General features: G+C 42.3%; 1 protein-coding gene and 1 long non-coding RNA gene across 2 annotated transcripts in view; one reads left to right on the top strand and one right to left on the bottom strand.

Annotated features, from left to right (window-relative positions):
- Window positions 1–14,052, top strand: part of MAGI2 (membrane associated guanylate kinase, WW and PDZ domain containing 2) — a 966,486-nt gene that overhangs the window by 901,185 nt on the left and 51,249 nt on the right. The gene's annotated exons all lie outside the window — the stretch shown is intronic.
- On the bottom strand, window positions 4,525–7,426 carry LOC144217403 (uncharacterized). The gene is made up of 2 exons (XR_013330900.1): window positions 7,272–7,426; window positions 4,525–7,177 (listed from the first exon to the last, which is right to left on the bottom strand). It is a non-coding gene; the product is annotated as an uncharacterized LOC144217403 (long non-coding RNA).

Here is a 14,052-nt window from a genome sequence, read left to right as displayed (position 1 = left end):
CAGCTCCCAAGAGGGAGTGATTTTGTGTCTCTCATTTCTCACAATGGCCTTTTCCTCCATTCTTATTGTCACCCTATTCTAATTTAGGGCCACTCCCCAAGATTAAATAGCCTACCTGTTTTCTGTACTGCTCTGGCCAATCTTCCCAACTTGTTAATACCAGAGCAATTGGTTATCCTTAAGGATTTCCCCTGTCAAAGACCTTTTCCACAAACACAAACACACACACACACACACACACACACACCCTTAAATTAGTCCCCAGAGCCATCCCTGATTTGGCCCCATCCTAATCGGTGTTATCTCTTATCTCCCACAATATCCTATTTCATATCTGCGCTCAGCTACACTGAAGCACTTGCCATTGTCGTATATTCCCACCTTTATGGTTGGGCCACATGCTGATTCCTTCTTTGAGAAACGCTTTTCCCAAATCATGTCCTCCTTCAAGAACCACATCAAAGGCTGCCCCCTCCGTGAATCCTTCCCCACGTCCACCAATCACAAGTAACATCCCAGTCCTCTAAAATCCCATAACTCTTTATATCTCCCCTGTTCCCTCTTACTCTCTGTTTTGCAGCATAATTATCAATATCCACATTCTTGCTCCCCTTTCTAGAATTCAAATACTGCTTATCACCCTGGATTATTAATAGGGTGCTTTACAGAGTGAACAAGTGAGTGAATGAATGACTAAAAGTCTTGCAGTATCACAAAGCTATTCTGACAGCAAATCTCAATGTAAGCTTTTGTAGATGGTTGCAGAAGGCATAGGATGGTGTCCCAACTTTCCACTGATTGTCTCAACCTAAATCAGAAGTAGGGCTTTGGTTATTGTTGTTTTCATAAATTCCTGCTTGTCTGTTTATTTTCTTGTCTGTTATACTGTATCTCTCTCTGTTAAGAGTGGAGTGGAGGAGAATTGGCTAATTGAATGTTCCAGACGATTATTTTTGGTTAATCTAAGTTTTAATGTTTCTATAAGGTGTTTTCTCTCAAACTGTAGTTCTGCCCTATGTTGGCATAACCGATTGTAGTTTAATATGCCAGAGTTTCTTCTTTACTATGGAAGTGCCATGTATAATTGTCTCCTAGAAACTTGGCAGGACTGTGAAACAAAGGCTAATATTAGGTCTGTCTGCATAGGATCATGTACTTACCATCCTGTGAAAAAGGGGCCATTCTGAAAAATTCTCTAGCTCTTTGTCTAGCCTCTGGGTCTATTTTTTCAACCAAATTGTCCTATTTTATGATATGCATAAGATATTGTTTGATGTATGGGGGCCACAGGAAAAAAAAATGTGGCATCGTTCCTCCCTCCCCTCCAGGAGCTCTCCATTTCATTGGAAAGCTGAAAATACTCATTTGGCGCAAATACAAGACAGTGTAAACCCAAATGACAAGAGAGTTTGAAACAAGAGGGGGAAATAATGACCAGAATAGTCAGACAGGGATCCTTGAAGGAAGCCAGTCTTAAGATAACCCTTGAAGGACCAGAAGATTTGGGATGAGCAAAGAAAAGAGCAAAGGACACTACAAATAGAAACTGTAGAAGATGATTTTGATCCTAAGAAGAAAATTGATGAGGTTTGAAGTGTTGAGGTTCTAGCCAACAGCTAAGAAAGAATTCTTGAGATGTTTTTGGTGCAAAATAGTGGTTTTATTAAAGCACGGAGACAGGACTCATGGGGAGAAAGAGCTGCACTGGGCTTGTGTGGAGTGATTGATTATATACTTGGGAGTTAGGGGAAGTAAAGATGAGGAGAAGGTTTCAAAAGGACTTTTATTTTTAAGTTTATTTATTTTGAGAGAGACAGAGAGAGCAGGAATGGGGGAGGGGCAGAGAGAGAAGGAGAGAGAGAATCCCAAGCAAACTTCAGGCTGTCAGTATAGAACCCGATGCGGGGCTCCAACCTATGAAGATGTGAGATCATGACCTGAGCCAAAACCAAAAGTAGAATGCTCAACTGACTGAGCCACCCAGGTGCTCCTGAAAAGGACTTTCATATTCTAAAGTAGACTTACAGGATCCTGGAGGCCTAGCTATTGATAGAACTTTTTCTTGTCAAGTATCAAAATAGTTACAAACTGATAGAGAACCATGTCATGTGGGAGGTGAGCGTATCAGTTAACCATTTGTTTTTCCTATCCCTTTGTTCTTGGGCAGCCAGGAGCACATGAGGAATGTCATACATATCCCACCTTGGTTGGGGAGAGGGGTGGTTGTTAGAATGTGCTTTGTCCTCAGCTTGCCTTGTTTCCCACATCACAGACCCATCACAGGGTAACCTTCTGAAAAGCAGAGGGCGTAGAAGTGCAAGAATTGTGACTGCTTGGAAGAGGCTGATATCTATACACCAACAGCAATGAGGAGGCACAGAAGATTCTTGAGCATCACACTGATGGGGCCAAAGTATCTTAGGGGTGGTGAAGAACACGTTTGGAAAAGGTTTTCTTTTCCTTTTTTTCGGAAAGAGTTTTCAAACTCGTGGCTACTCATTAGAAACACCTGGGGAACTTGTATTTAAAAACTTTCTACAGAGGCTTCTCCCCAGACCATTTAACCCATGATGGTGGGGAGTGATGGCCATGGGTGGGAGCACAGGCCCAGGCATGCTGTAATTTTTTTTTCTAAGTGTGCCCCTGGTCAACGCAATGAGCAGCCAGAGTTGTGAATCACTGGTAGATCAGATAAGGAAGTGAGTCAGATAAAGAGGCTATCACAGGAGCCTAGAAATACAGGGATGGGTCAATGAGGTACCGAAAACAGTTGAAATATAGGAGGGTTGACAATATGAAGAACCTTGAAAGAAGGATCATTGGGGCGCCTGGGTGGCTTAGTCGGTTAAGCGTCTAACTTCGGTTCAGGTCATGATCTCATGGTTCATGGGTTCGAGTCCCGTGTTGGGCTTTGTGCTGACAGCTAGCTCAGTGCCTGAAGTCTGTTTCAGATTCTGTGTCTCCCTCTCTCTCTGACCCTCCCCTGCTCACGCTGTCTTTCTCTCTCAGAAATAAATAAAACATTTAAAAAATTTTTAAAAAAAGAAGGATCATTAAGACTTGGTGGCTGATATTGTAAAGGGAATAAAAATTAGGGAGGCTTCAAAAAATCATCCCAAGATAAGAGCCTAAGAATTTGGGAAGATGGTAGAGCCGCTGTCAGGAAAAAGAAATAGGAAAATTCAGAAACGATACCATTAACAAGACAGGTGAGCTTTCAGGAATTACTTAGTTTCTCGGGGCCTCAGTCTTCTTATGTGTACAATGACAGGGTCCCGTTACATGACATCTTCAAGTACTAGCATTGAAAGTAATGTGAGTGAACTAATCTGGGGGGCGGGAGAGGCGGGTGGGATTTTAAGAGATGCAAATGGTGATTCATAACAAGCAATTGCATCAGAATAGTGCATCTCCAGCAGGTGAAACCAAAGGGCAGTTGTGGTCCCCAGAGAAGAGCACAGAAAATTGGGGGTGGGAGGAAGGCCAGGAAAGGACAATAAGAATGCTGGCTTCAGGCTCTGTATCACCTCCCTGCTACCTTGTAACAGGTGAACAGTGACACAGTGACCACTGTCCCTTATAACCCCACATTAACACATGGACACAGTCAACTTGTATATGACAACTTGGACTTGCTTTCTTACCCTGGATTTTTCTGGAGAAAGATTATCCCTTGTTAACATAGGGCCTTCAAAAAATAAATTGGGTCATTTTCTCATTCATTATGGAAAGTCACTAACACAGAGAAAGCAAGTAGCAGGAATTCTTAATATCTCTTTCTGTATTCAAGATACCCCCCTTTTTTATATAAAATGCCAAAAGGGAGAAAAATTATCTTTTCCAAGTGAAATACATCTGTTCATTATTTCCATCAATAGCTTATTATCCTTGGGCATACAGTAATCAATACAGTAGCTTGTTTTCAAAGTGAAATATCAGGGGATGCCCATACCAAAAAAAAAAAAAAAAAAAAAAAAAAAACTCACTGCTTACTCAGCTTGTAAGTGATTGTTGATTGCCTTCTAGTTGTCAAATACAGTAAAACCGAGTTCCAGTCTTTTTACAGCCAAAGCCATAGGGCACCTACAAGCTCTAACTAGAAAACCCTGGTGGTACTATTGTTGGGCTACAAAGTTGTACAAATGGCCTACAAACATACAGCAAGATGCTTAACATCACTCATCAGCAGGGAATTGCAAATCAAAACCTGACACCTGTCTATTGGCCACTATAAAAAAGAAAGGAAAAGAAAAGAGCAAGCATTGGCAAGGAGGTAGAAAACTTAGAACCCTCATTCTGTTGCTGGGAGTGTAAAATGGTGCCACCACTATGGAAGATGGTATGGAGATTCCTCAATAAAGTTCAAAACAGAACTGCCATATGACCCAGCAATCTCACTTCTGGAGATATATATCCAAAAGAATGGAAAATGGGATCTTGAAGAGATATTTGCACATCTGATGCACTTTTCGAGTGGTGGTGGTGGTCCAGAGTCAACAACCAAGAAAGAATTACTGATATGTGTTTGGTGCAAAAAGGTGATTTTATTCAAGCACAGAGACAGGACTTATGGACAGAAAGAGCTGTACTGGGGTTTGTGAGGAGTGACTGATGACATACATGGAGTTGGGGGAGGTAAAGGCAAAAGGGAGGTTTCCAAAAGAACTTTCATATGCTAAAGAAGACTTTAGCTACTGTCTAATAGGAGGCCTAGCTATTGACAAGCTAAGGTTGTTTTTCCTTCTAGCAAAGCATTAACATTAAGACAGCAGGGAGTCCCTGGAGAAATGTTATACTCCACCTGTCTCAAGTATTTGCAAATGGGCTGTAGGTTATAAGGAAATTTAATTTTATTTACATTTTCTTCTTGCATTTGTTCCCCACATCACTGTGGAGGGGAGGGTGATGTTAGGGCTCCAGGAAACTGAGTCTCTAGGTTTCTGGAGATTGCCTTTTTCCTTGTAAATCATTAAAACATTTGCCAACTGATGGAGACTCATGTCCTGAATGACTGATGTCTATCAGTTAACCATTGGTTTTTCCCTTTCCTTTGTTCTTGGGCAAACAGGAGTGCCAGGAATGTCCCACACATCCCACCTGGGAGTGGGGAGGGAGTTGCTAAGTTGTGCTTTGCTCTCAGCTTGCCTTTGACTCCCTCCATACACCCATGTTCTTTACAGCAGTCTTCACAATAGCCAGGAGGTGGAAGCAACCTCAATGTCCATCAGATGAATGGGTAAAGAAAACCTGTCACATACACACCATGAATATCATCCAATCTTTAAAAAGAAAGCCCTTCGACATGTCAACATGTCGCATGCTACAACGTGAATTAACCTTCAGGACATTATGCTAAGTGGAATAAGCCAGTCACAAAAAGACAAATACTGCATGATTCCACTTCTGTGAGGTATCTCTGTAATCCAGTCTTAGAAGCAGAAAACAGAATGTTTGTTTCCAGGGGTTGGGAGTGAGGGGCAAATGGAGTTGTTTAACAGCCGTGGGGGTTTCAGTTGTGCAAGATGAGAAAGTTGTAGAGATCTGTTGCACAATAATCTGTGCATATAGTTAACACTACTGTACAGTACACTGAAAATGGTTAAGATAGTAAATTTTATGCACTTTTTACTGCCCCAAATGAGAAGAAAATGCCACATGGGGCTTTTAGGAGAACCAGCAGCTCTTAAGTTTTGGAGTTCAAAGCACCTCTTGAGCTTTATTTTGTAAATTCCACTGATGTTAGACAGCCCTTAGGGCGACTGGATGACAGGTGATGAGCTTCTTGAAGGAGCAAGCAGTAGGAGAGGGCGCTCGTTACCAGAAACTTGGCGTTAGCATCCTTCTCTCTGACCAAGGTTCTATTTGCTCCTCTAAAGTTGCTTTTAGGTTTCTTGCCTTTGGTTGATTTTGAAATGAGGATCTGGCTTTGGAGTCCCACCAGGGAGTACAGAAGTAGGACTGCATATGTAGGAAAGGCCATTCCTGAGTCTGGTGATATTTCAATGGTTTACTTATTTATATTCCTTTGTATCCCACTTCTTTTCACAAAGGCTTCTTTGAGAGAGTTGGGCAGGTTCAGCGGGGAGGAGGAATATCCAGCGTCCCACCAGCTGAGCTAAGTAGGAGCTTGCAAAACAAACGCTGTGAGAACACAATCCTGATCCCCCCGCCCAAGAAGTTCACTGACAAGAGAGAAGGGTTCCTTTGTCTTCATCAGGGGCCTCAGGAGGCAGGTGGTGGTGCTCACCGCAGTGACAGGGGGTGTAAATGGAGATGCATTGCCAGGTTACTCAGTATTGCAAAAGTGACCTGACGATCATAATATTCTTCCTGTGATCTTGTTTCTTATGCAAAAATTTGCTGGATTTATCTGTCTTATCTGTCTCATCGTTCCTTAGCTACTGGACCACTTATGAAGTCCAGAGCCCCATACTAGCCCTATGAGAGAACCGTTTACTTCCTGAGGACAGAAGCCATGTCTGCCAGCTGGGGTGCCACATGCTTCACACCCAATGGTGCCTTGAGGTGCATTGTATGAGTGAGTGGGTGGATGGAAGGATGGATGGATGGATGAATGAATGGATGGATGAACGAATGAATAGAAAGGAAATAGCTGAGTCAAGACATATCATCCAAAAGTTGGGTGTATTAGGAAAAAGAGAAAAAGAAAAACTGACTGAAGGAACTTAAAAATAATCGCGGCACATACACTCAAATGAGAAGAGCACCAATAGAGAAAGCTGAGGCTGGGCTGAGGAGGGGGGTGGGGACTTCCTTAAGAAAGAATTCCTACCCTTCCAGTCTTCAGCATTGCAGGATGAAAATTAAGTTCTTTTAACCAACCACAGCATCTTTTGCCTCAATTTATATTGAACTGCTCCATTTGACTATGTATATTTACTGTGTAAAGTGACTGCATTCTAAGAATGAACCACCATATTCAATCAGTAAACCTGGTTTCCTCCGTGTAAGAGAAGGTGCAAAATAAATTCAGTTCATAAAAGAAAGTGTTACTGGATCCAGCCGATTCTGAGGTAGATCTCAGGCGAGTAGGAGCATGCTTGAAAATCATAAAGCCAGAGCTAAGCCCTTAGTACCTCACAGCAAGCTCCAAGTTCCGTTTGGACTGCTGAACAGAAGGCGACAAAATCCGGTCAATTATTCTCACCTCTATTTCCTAGAAAAGAGTAAACAGTTTTCAGCTGAAATTTCTTTTCTGACTTAGCCTTTTCATCATTCTTCTCCGTCTGATCTTTCCGCAATCCACTCACCCCAGAAAATGGGTGCCTCCACCTTGAAACAGGAGAACACACAACAGGGAGAGGGAGCCCATGAGAGTGAGGGAGGACAGCCTCAAACGTTAGTTCCTGCCAGAGACCTGAGAGGAGAAAATATAAGGGTTGATTAGATTTTCCTGAATTCCTCGTTAGCGGATTCCTCCTAAGAGAAAGCATTTAGAGGCCTTAGCCTCACTCTTGGATTTCCAAATAGATACGTATTCTCCTGGCAGGTAATGGCCGTCTGTCCTCAAGGGTCCTCACCCCCTTTGAAGGCCAACATGACAGGAAAAGGGGAAGGAAGGACAGAGAAGGGACCCCCCTCCCCCAAGTAACCTCAGTCAGAGGAGGCTGCAAGCCTGGGACACTTTCTGCGTTAAGGTCTCCTCATCACCTGCTCAGAGAGTTGTCTGAAAGGCCAAAGTTCTGCAGCGAGCTCCTAGAACAGGAATTAGAAACAATGTATCTTAAATCTCAGTTTTGACAATGTCCCTACTGTCATTCTGTGGCTGTGTTGGTTCTCAAATGATGCCCTAACGGGAGCTCTTTTTTGAGATAACTTTTACTGAGTTTAACGAATTAATACATGTTATAGAAGATCTCAAAAACAGAAATAATCAGGAAGGAAAAGAACTCTTCCTCTCTTTCGCAAATGTAACCATTTTATTTTGGAACCTGCTTTTTTCATTTGATAGTATTTTTAGACCTACTGGTCTAAATTAAATATCCTTTAATACACCATTTTGCATGACTCCCTAGTCCATTGTTATTTAGACCTATCATTTAATGTATCCCCTATTTAGACTTCTCTTATTTTTGTAATGTTTCCACTATTATCAAAAATACTACAAAAAAGATACTTGTAGCAATATCTTCCCCTATATCTTTGACTATTTCCTTAGGGAAACCTTTGAAAAGCAAAAACACGGGGTCAAAGAGTATCTGCATTCTCATGGAAAGATAGACAAAGTCAGGGGCATCAGCTTTGGGACCTACCCTTGAGTGAGGAAGTAAAATTGTTATTAAAGTATCTTTTCCAATAGTCAACCATTAGGAGCTCTGACAGAGGCCGTGTGATCTAATAAAAAGTACAGAGTTGAGAGTCAGCACATCAGGGGAAGTCCAGCCTGCCCAACACACCTCAGGCCCTGGCCTCAACTCTCTGGATCTCCCGCACCTCATTTATAACATAGTGAAATGACTGACCATCCCCTCTGCCCAAGCACAAGCAGTCTCCCTTCAAAATTGGGAGACAGAGCACAGACTAACACAGTTGCATCATATTTATTAGGATGTACAGTTTGTTTTACTTTTATTGTCCCTTCCATTTTGTTTAGTTTGTTTTTAAACAGCACTCACAATATCTCTCAAAGAAGCAGAGGGCTGCGTGCAATCTCATAACAGTTTCTTGACAGTGTAAAAAATCGTAGACCTTCTCAGATCACTCAGAAGTTTCCTGCATCTGTGTGCTGTATTTCTCTGGGGAAGAACAATTAGTCAAGAAGAGGGCCAAGCCCATGACACCACGACATTACTTACCATGGCTTTCTTCCAAAATGTTCTGGGCAGTAAGACCTTTTCAGACACTTCCAGAATGGATGTTGGGCTGGCTTCATTTGCCAATGGCAGAACTGACCTGTAGCACACTAAACACTGGCTTAGCCACAGACTCAAAGCAAGCTGACGTTCAAGGTGGGGATTGGCTATAACCAGAAGGCCAATGGCTTCTGGCTTCAGAGGTATCATCCAGCAAAGCAGAATTTTGAGGTTCATTTCTGTTAACTTGAGTGTAACAATGTTTCCATTTGAACAATGTGCAAAGTTGGTAATATCTGAGGGAACTGGTAGAGTCCATGTTAACTTTAGTTCTTATTCATCCTATTAACAATGCCTTACCTTTAAGGATGTGATGTTACATTGAGAAGATTCTTAAGAGGTGATATTTTCAACTGGCAGGCCTCTGAGAATCAAGTAAAGGACAGATCATAACACAGGAGAGTCATCTCCACATTGTAGCTCAGAAGGCTAAGACACAAAAGGAATTTCTGACCACATGAAACCCACAAGCCTGATGTAGAAATGAACATGTCCATTTCCTTGCCTTCCCTGTACTCATTCAGCAGTATTCCCTGCCGAATGGCAATGGCTTCCTGTGTCATTCAGGTGCTGCCCAAAGCAGACATCCTTGGCACTTTCGTAAAGAGCTGTCTTGTCTTGTGTGGCCACCATGAATGAGCTGAGAATATTCCTTTGTATTCAACCTTCTCTTTGAATAGCATCCTTAAACTTTCAGTAAGACTGACTCAACAGCTTGTTGTATGGAAAAAAGAGACCAAATGAATAAGAATACTCGTCAATAACATTGATCTAAAACCATCAGGCAGTTTAAATATGAGCTCCCTGGGGCACCTGGGTGGCTCAGTTGGTTAAGCTTCCAACTTCAGCTCAGGTCATGATCTCACAGTTCATGGGTTCAAGCCCCATGTTGGGCTCTGTACTGACAGCTAGCTCAGAGCCTGGAGCCTGTTTCAGATTCTGTATCTCCCTCTCTCTGCTCCCCTGCTCACGCTGTCTCACTCTCTCTCTCTCTCAGAAATAAATAAAACATTAAAAAAAATTTTTTTTTAAATATGAGCTCCCTAAGGTTCAGACAGGTTTCTAGCTAAGGGTAAAACCTGTTCAAGGACAAAACTGAGTATGAAAATGTGTTATACAAACACAGCAGTAACACTTACCACCTATTCCATATGTAGCAAAGAGAGTTGAGGAAACTTCTTAAGATGGGAAAAAATGGAAAATCTAGACAACTTATATGCGGCAATATAAGGAATTTTCTCTATTGTGGAAGATTTGTTGACCTTTTACGTAGGTATCATAGAGCCTTCATTATGTCTCAATGTATAAAATGGTATTTGAAAAGAGAAATAGTAGTGTTTTTCATAGTCCAAAAGACCATAAGATCTTAGAGTGAGCATCTCATTGCCAAGAGCACAAATGTGTGGAAAATTACAGATATAAATTCTGAAGTACATCGATGTTCAATCACACCCTGAATGCATAGAGTTCTCATTTTCCTCTTCTGAACCAAATAGGAAAACATTGAGACATCCCTGCAATGTTTTCAAAGAAGCATTGCATTGATGGTTTTGCTCCGCCAGGTTTATTGTTAGAGGATGTCATCTGACCGAGGCTGGCAAACTGTATCCTTGGAATGGATGGGTTTTGTTTATCAAGTTCAAATAGATGCCCCCCACCCACATTCACAATGGTGGGTGGAAAGGAGGTGGTAAAGGCTGTTAGGTGCTTTATTGCAAGCCCCTAAAACATCATGGAATTGCAATTCTGTCTGCAACCATTTGTTACAGGCCAGAGCAGATTACAAGAGCCAGTACCAAGCCCTCAGCCATGATTTATGGTGGAAGAACAGCCCAGAGAGCATTTCCATAAGGGAGTAATGGCTGAGCACACCTGAGCAGTTGCCCAAGGTGTGAGCACTAGAGCACCAAGTGAAATTTCTAGAAGGGGGGCAACTGGGTGGCTCAGTTAAGACTTCGGCTCAGGTCATGATCTCCCATTCATGTTTGAACCCTGCATCAAAGGTCGTGCCCCATGCACTCCCCACCCCCATAGGGATTCGAATCCTACATCAGTCTATGTGTTGACAGTCGGAGCCTGGAGCCTGTTTTAGATTCTGTGTCTCCCTCTGTCTCTGCCCCTATCCTGCTCGACACTCTCTTTCTCTCTCTCAAAAATAAATAAACAGAGGAGAGGAGAGGAGGGGAGAAGAGAGGAGAGGAAAAAAAGAACTATTTATGTTTGAATCCCATCCTTGGGTGAACAGAGGTGCTGGGACAAGCCACACCCCAAAACAGTATAAATGAAATTCCAGGTTACATAACTGTGAGGGCAGAGAGAAGAAATGTTATAAGAAAAAAAACTGGAGGGAGACCCAAATTTTTAATGTTTTTTTTTTTCTGGAAAATGAAGAATACCACTCAGATAATATACAATATTATCCAAATTGTCTCTAATTAATATGAGGATGAGACAGTGACTTCAGCTGACACATTTCATTGTTATAACCTCATATAGACATGTACATATATGAGAATATAAATTATATATACAAGGACTTTCAGGCAACTTTCAGGCAACTTTTCAGGGAATCACTATTTTCTCCACCCAGGCTTCTTTCTGAAATATAATTCTTTAAAGTATAGGAGACATTACAGTGAGGGCATCATAATATCCACTTGGTTACCCATTTAATTTTAGAGCCTTCATTCCAAAATATCTGGGCAAGGCTTTTTTTCTTGTGTTGATTCATTCCTAGAGTTTTTGGTGCAAGGCACTTTCCTTATCATTTGAGAAAGAGAAAGATGAATAAACAGTGGTTTTTAGCCAGTAGGCAAAGCCCATACAAATCTATCCATAAGTAAATATCACCAACACGTGCTTAGAAGAGATACACAAAGTGCATCTTTTGTGAGCTTATCAAAGAAGACTTCAAGAATGTGCTGGCATTTGAACAGAGCCTTGCACAACAGGCAGGCTTTTAGGAAGCAGAGAAGGCAGTGGGGCAATCCAGTCACATGCAAAATCAATGAAAGTAAGGGCTTGAGGTTAAGGCAGGGAAGGCAATTTGACTGGAATGTTAGGGAGAAGGAGAAATCATCAGGCCTATAGTTTGGGCTTAGGCTGTACCACCGAGGCAACACAGTGGAGACAACAGAGCAAGGGGGTGGCAAAAGAGAGGCTGGAAAGGGGGCGCCTGGGTGGCTCAGTCAGTTAAGCGTCTGTCTCTTGATCTCGGCTCAGGTCATGATCCACAGTTTGAATTTGAGCCCCACATCAGACTATGTGCTAATGACACCGAGCCTGCATGGGATTCTGTCTTTCCTTCTCTTTGCCCCTCCCCCGCTTGTGCACTCTAAATAAACAAACAAACAAAATACTGAAAAAACAAGAGAGCGAGAGGCTGGAGGTGGAGGCAGCAATGACAACATGACAACCACTACCATACTGTGTATGAGCAGAAACAAGGGCCTCAACCAGGGCGGGAATGGAGAGGGAAGCCTAGACACAAGGAACTGTCACTTACCTCACAAAGGGACTTCAGGGGAGGCCTGGCTCCCTAGTGACTGACTGGCAAAAGAAAGAAGTGGGGGAGTCAAGATGGCAGTAGGGTTACGGCAAATGGCAAGTTCATCAGTAGAGAGTTCAAGAAGGCTCAGCCGCCTTCTAGAAGGCAACATCCTGCCACGCCGAATCAAGGCTGGCACAATTAGAGGCTCCCCATGAGATAATCCCGTTCATTTTCTTCTTCTCGGTCAGTTGTACACCAGAGCTCCCTCAGACAGCTGAGCAAGACAGACAGGTATCTGAGAAAGGAGATTCCACTGCTCGCCACCCCCACTTTCATAGGAGAAGTTGTTGTTTGTCAATAACCTAACTCATCCTGCCCCAGTCTTTCTTCCTTGCCTATTAAGGTGATACACCCAGAGCACAGAACACTCACCCTCATTCTGTGGGTCTTCATAGGAAATAGCCATTCTCTGACTAGTCAATATCACAACTTTACATTCCTGTCACCAGGGGTTTAGCCTATTTATTACAGAAAGACTGATACATATTATATAAAAACTGATAAGCAGTTACCTGGTTATTTAGCTAGTGATGCAAAATGTCCTTCAACTATTTTATATTGCCAGTTAATATATTTAATATTTAATGTTATAAACCAATACACAATATATGACTTTTATATTACTCAGCCCATATGTTTTCATTTGGGAATAACATTTTTATTAGCATGTTTATGATACCATCTCAAGACTTAATATGGCTTAATTCTATTAATAAGAACTAATTTGAAAATCATTATCTTTTTTAATTACAGCTTTTGATTTAGTTCTTTCCTGCTCTGCGAACAAGGGTAACTATAGCTCTCATGCAGTTGGTCCATAGCTAATTTTGTTCTTGTTAGAGAGATCATGAGTTATGTGGTGGGGGAAGCTGATTAAAAGCAACAGCCTCAGAGCTTCCCATGTGGCCCCATGATTGGCATGGCTCAGCTTGTCAGGACTGTGGGCAGATAATCTAGCCTCAGATGAAGCTGTTAGCTAATTCTCTTCCACAGTCATAATCTTTAGGTCACAGGAGCCATCTTGAAGGCAATTCATAGTGAGCAGTCAACAGCCCCCCCCATGACGACCCACACCATATCAGGCATGTCTTCACTGGGCCTGGTACTGGAGCCATCCCTATTTCTGGCCCTATTGTCTAACCCAGAGAATGTGGGATGCCTTCCTTTGGTATTAAGTTCCCAACTCCTCAATTTTCCAATGATGTGCTCACCATTCAAGTTCTGCCAGCTCTGGGTGCTTGACCTTGGCTGAGTGCACAGGAAGTATACAAAGCTACTGAGTATCCAATCGAGCAAGTATCATGAGACTTATATATTAGAACTCAGTATAGGATGGCTGCTGCAGGGAAGAGCTAAGGGAGGAATGGAGAAGACACATCCCATATCTAGATTTTAAGTTCCCTGGGATAAGGCTGCAAAGCACCCTGAATATACTTAGAGGGGTTTGCTGTTTGCCTGAAAACAAAGCTCAAAAGGGAAAAACAGGAGGCTGTCCATTCACCAACAAATGAGTTCTCCCTTGTGGCTAATAGGGTGTTGCCATAGTCACCAAAAGTTTTTACCCACAGGAAAAGCCGGCTTGTTTTAGCGTTAAGCCAAAAGGCATCACATACATACACCAAAAAACCC

The sequence above is a fragment of the Crocuta crocuta genome, unplaced genomic scaffold (genome assembly GCF_008692635.1).
Source record: "Crocuta crocuta isolate KB4526 unplaced genomic scaffold, BGI_CrCroc_1.0 scaffold396, whole genome shotgun sequence".
Taxonomy (NCBI): Eukaryota; Metazoa; Chordata; class Mammalia; order Carnivora; family Hyaenidae; genus Crocuta; species Crocuta crocuta.
Note: the sequence above shows the minus strand (reverse complement) of the source record. Positions and strands in the feature narration are given on the sequence as shown.